Raw genomic sequence first — 6,117 nt, 5'->3', positions numbered from 1 at the left:
TCCTTCTACACATAATTACTATTTACCCATCTATATACCTAACTTCTTTCATAGTTCTATAAGTTTTAACTAAACTCCCTTTTGTAACCTCATGGAAGCCTAAATTAACAACACTCAACTACCAAGTAATTTCATCAATAACCTATACTTTTCTAACACAAAAAATATCATCAATAACTCTTTTCATACGTTAAACAAACAAAAATTCTCCATATTAATAAATCCTTCTCTACCTTCAACGAAACTAACAAACAAGGACATATCACTTCATTACTAACTCAATCATATGCAAAAAATTCAGCTATATATATAATCATTAAATCACCCTAGCCTCCCTTCTTTTCCCTAAACTTCTATACCCATACTTCAAACTATAAGAAGGTTCTACTACTTATGAATCATAACACTCCAGGTTGCAATATACCTCAAAGAAAACTCTATTTAACACTCTAGGTTTACACTATCTCAACTAATGACTACTATCTGTATTGAAAAGCCATTGAGAGATCTGAATACATACCTTACTCTTTCTTAACTGAATGAATCATAGGAATGTGGACATAAATTTCAACTCGAGGGACTTATGGCATACTAGAGAGCTTTTCTCATCCCTTTGTATTACTTTTGAAATTTCTGCTAGTAAATCTAAGATCATTATCTGGGGAGGAATTGGAACTTACTAATTATGTTATCTCAAGAATAATACAAAAACGAGGAATTTTGGGGTGACAAACGAATAGAAAAGAGATTCTGAGAGAATAACATTACTACATGATCTAGAGTACAAAAGAAAGAAAACTTTTCTTAAATGCCTTGTAGCCTTTTGAAGAAAAGTACAGACATCTTCGTACCATTCTGTAAGACTCTACTAGACATGGCTTCACAGACACCCTCGGAGAGTTGAACTCTGTGCTCTGATACCAAGTTGTTAACACCCCAAAAATTTATCCTGAGATGACGAACAGTGCTTATGATCACAAGTGGTCCCAAGTTAACCCTTATACAGATGTAACTCATGAGCAATTGATTAAGATGCATAATTCTGAACAAAATAAGAGGAAGATGACTCTTTTCTAAATTGGACCAATGTAAAACAAAATTCAAACAATTACAACTCTACTTTTAGAACAAAACTTAAATAAAATACACAACTTCATTGACTATCCATTAAACCTCAACTATACTGACTATAAATGGATGGGAAGCTACTCCAACTATCGCTAATCAGTACATATGAATAAGAAAGTAAACAATATAAATGAATCTAGCTGAAGTCCCCAAAGTAAAAGGACTCATCATCTTGTTGGCTGGAATCTGCAACTGCCTGAATCTAAATATGAATACTAAGTCTTGTATCTACATTATGAGACAATATAGAACATAGACATATATGTGGATCAATACTTTAAGCATGTACTGAGTATATGGGGGTATAATGCATAAGTAAAACATATCTCATGATCATCATTTATAAAACACTGTATGCAAAATATAAATGACTCACATAGCTGGAGTAATATGAAATTTGAATATCATAAGTCATGAATCGTAAAGCATATAATAGAAAACTCGTGAGGCATCACACTTAGTTTTGAAATCTGTAGTCCTATACCCTTCTCAAATCATATAGACTAAGTGCCAAAGACCTCACCTCTGTATCAGAAAGTTAAGACTGTAACTTTGAAATTGAAATCTTAAGTTAAACAATATCTGAATAAGCTTGTGAGCCTTTACACTTAGTATCTAAAATCTATAGGGAAATTACTTTTTAAACTTTTCTTTACATGTAGAAAAGAAATAGCCTATCTATAAGGGAAAATACATTGATCTTAAGGGGATACTTTCAAAAGCTTTTCTTAACTAGAAGGCAAAATATTCAAAAGCTATTTATTTACTTTTACTAGCAAGGAAAAATGCTTTACAAAACTACTCTGAAAATCTTACTATTAGGGAGGTTCTCTTAACAAAGATAAACCATGCGAGCTACATGGAGTCCAATATTTTGTCCTCCTAAGGAAGAAATCTCACATTGGGGATAGGTGTCATACTCTTGCCAGGGAGTATAACCTCAACTTAGTGATCACTATCTCGGCCTCGGGCCCATAAATCTCAATCCAACAGTAGCACATAGTTTTGGTGTATGAAACAATAGTAACTTACCCAACTCGGTGCTAAATACTACTCCCTTTTTAATTAGCTACGCTCATCTCATGGAAATCTACTTTTAATAATCTCATGGTTTATAATGAAACCAACTACAAAATCTGTAATCTTGTTCAATGAAGTGGATTTCAAAGCTAATATGACCGTCAAGGTAAAAACTTTCTCAATAATATCCAAATACTCAAATAATAGATTCTTGTAGCACAAAATTTCTTAAAATTACAATAACAAATAGGGCTTAATGACCCATATATAAATCTCACGTTAAGATATATCAAAATTCATACTTGATATCATAAGGATTCATAAATCATATAGAAATCAGGAAATTTTCAGCAATACGCATTATAATCTCAACATACTCATGTACTTTGATTTCTAAATCATTGAAAACATCATAATCTCAAGAATTGTAATGTCGGATATAAACTCGTACTTCAATTCCATAAGAAAACATGTAAAATTATATGTCTTTATAATTTAACACATGTTTTGTGCACAAGGACTAAAGGATTATCATTGTTCGAGCCCCACATACCTTATTTGGCTGAATTCGATGGAACAAGATGACTTTTGAATCCTTGAGAGTGTTCTTGCAGTCTTTTCTTGAAGGTTCTTGAATGGGGATAATTTGATCCTTGAGTTTCTTCAAGAAGGATTTGGGTCTTCTATTGAGGATTAATCTTGCAAAAAACCCTAACTTTTGATGCTAAAGGAGAATGTAACATTTATGCTTTGATCTGATATATTTAGATGTTAAAAAGGGTTGAAAAAGACCCAAAAATCCTTTTAAAATGGCTTAAATTTACTAAATAAACGTTTGCAATGGTTTGGGCAATGAACCGTCGCGTTGGGGATGGACCTTCTCTTCAACCCGTTGCTTTTTGGCCAGAAAACAGGCTTACTACCTCAGGTACGATGGATTGGGCGATGGTCCATTATAGGCGCAACGGTCCATCGGCCTTCCCATCGTACTTTGAGAGTTCGGATAGCTTTCTGTTAAATAGCTATAACTTTTCACTCCGATATCAAATTTTGGTGAAATTGGTATTGTTGAAACTATAATTCAACTATCTATCTGTTGGTGGGTTATGAGCTCAAAAATTCTTTGTAGAATGGTAGATATGCTCATATGAATTTGACTATGATAATATGCTTCTCAAGAATTCAATTAATAAGGGATGTTTTGATTCGTCTAATAGCTAGGATGTATTTGAGGCCTTAATATACATCAAACTTGATCATAAAACAATAAAATGACTAAGATTTATTTCTCATTAGCTTGAAGCATGGTTCTACTATCGGTTGAGATTCTCGGGGTATTACAATAAGGGGTCAAAAAAGTGGCTCTAGGATGAAATAAAATGCATACATCACGAGAGAAAACTTTTAACATACCTATAACAACATCTAGGGACAATTATAATTCATAATAAATTGGTTAATAAAATAAGAAGTTCAACCCTATGTTTGTTCTTGAAATAGTACCTTTTTGCATACCTCAACCTAGTAGAGCAACTAATTCAGTAAATTATCTTTCTTACTCAATTATCTACTTTGAGAGGGGATAATAATTAGATATTAGACTAATTAGACAAACCTAAAATACCTAGATACACCCCAGTGATATTCCACTACATGTTTCTAAGTATGTTTGTCACAGGTAGGAGATTATGAGATTCTTTTTACAACACAAGCCTATTATTACAAGTCTAGTAACCTTGGAATATGGTTTTCCTAATATATTTGCTATTTTTAGGCCTCTGATATGTGTACTAATCTAAAAGTGGAGTAGATTGTAAGACCTCTTATAAAAGAAGAAGGTCTTGTTATTATTCTTTATAAAAATAACCTCATTGCTACCTGACCAAGCCTTACTATTCTAATTGTTTTCCATCTTTTCTTATTTCATAATTTTGGTCTACTATGTAACACTATCAACTTGTATATATCCTTTTATATGTAAAGATATTTTATCACACACCTTGTTACCCTATCTTCAAACCCAAGAGTCAAACTTCCTCATTATTTTCCTTAAAATGGATACCACTTTTGAGCATATTTAGACAGTTGTTAACTTGAGATTATAATCCCTCAACAAATAGTGCCCTACTTAAGGTTCAAAAACTCATCAACCTTAGTATTTCCCAACACTAAAATGTAGGAAGGAATCAATGATCTATAAGGTAGGAATTAATCAATATAGGCTTTCATAAACAACAACAATAGACCCATTGTATTCCCATATAGTGAGGTCTGGGAAGGGTAAGATGTACGCAGTCCATACCTCTACCTCTAAAGAAGTAGAAAGGTTGATTCCGATAGACCCCCGGATCGAGACACAGAAAACTAAATAAATTCATAGCAAAGCAAGAAACAAGATGACATAATATAAATACAACATCCATAAGTAATAGTAAATAGAGAAAAGTAAATAGATTCGTAATAAAGCATAAAACAAGGTATCATAACAAGAATAATACCCCCACTAATTAATTTCCTACACTAGCGACCCAAACTGACCCTAGCCTTCTGCCCTAATTCGTGTCCTCCAGATCTTTCTATCTAGGGTTATGTCCTCGGTGAACTGTAACTGCTCCATGTCCCGCCTAATTACCTCTCCCCGATACTTCTTTGGCCTACCCCTACCCCACCTAAAACTATCCAAAGCTAGCCTCTCACACCTACTATTCATACCAAGTGTTGGCAATATCTTTGTTATGATAAAAGGAAAGCTCATCTTCTTAAATTCTCTATCATGCATCACCCTAAGGATTCATTATAGCTTATCAATAAAGTTTTAAAAGTGTTTCCCAACCTTGATCTTCGTAAAGTATAGTGGATTAATTTGAAAGAAATCACAAATTATAAATATGTCAGATAAGTCATGAGAGGGCCTATATTATGATAGCGTGATTGATTTGGAAAATCTAGGTGAGCATCTGAATACCTCCCCTTGACTCAATATCTAAAGTTTGTGAAGAATGAGATATGATTGAGGCAAGGCCTTATGTTGGTCTTAACATCAAAGTTGGAGATTTAGCTTTAGCATAATGGACATGATTTTTATCCTGTATCCAATGAGTGTGGAGAATCCCAGTGGCATTTACCTTATTAGTTTACTCAATACTCGTAGTAGCCATTTGGCTTGTAGTTTTAAGTACATAACAATGTACAAGCTAGAATAAGTTTTCATAGTTTTCAAGTCTATAGAAAATATTAGAGTATGAAAGAAGAGTAGTATTTCAAAATATCATGTAAATTTTGAATTGTAAGTAACGCACACTTTATGCCTATAAAAATACTCTACTAGACATGGTTTCATATACATCCCAGGAAATATGAGCCTAATGCTATGATACCAAGTTCGTCAAACCCCAGGTCTATACCCTGGGCATGTTAGTACCTGAAGCCACTATTGGCTAGAGCATACCCTTGTTCTAGCATAACACTTAAACATGTACTAACATAAATAGATGCATACTAAAATCATTTTTTTGTTGAATATTTTAAATAAAAAGTCAAACTTAATAATATGGCTAAAGAGTCAAATATAATAGCAAAAAACAATGATTAAATTCCTAGGTAACTGTCTATCGATAAAGCCTCTAACATGTTTAAGTACTATTTATCCGGACTAGACCCTAAATATACCTTTACTAGAACAAAAATATAAACTACTAAACTAAACTATAAACTAACCCCTCTAAAATTAAATAGGGATTTCTAATAATAGAACCGAGAAAAGAGAGTCTAGCAGAGCTTCTAATCATGAGTCGGGGTACCTAAGCATGCATCATAAAATAATGTAGTTATAAATTATGAAGTATATGAAATGTAATGTATGTAAAACAACTAAATAAAATATTACTTATAGGAATGATTACTTTTTGTTATAATTAATAAACTAAGACATAAAATAGAATACACAACAAGATCATAATGTTAACAATG

Source organism: Capsicum annuum, chromosome 7 (genome assembly GCF_002878395.1).
Source record: "Capsicum annuum cultivar UCD-10X-F1 chromosome 7, UCD10Xv1.1, whole genome shotgun sequence".
In the NCBI taxonomy this organism is placed as follows: Eukaryota; Viridiplantae; Streptophyta; class Magnoliopsida; order Solanales; family Solanaceae; genus Capsicum; species Capsicum annuum.
Note: the sequence above shows the minus strand (reverse complement) of the source record.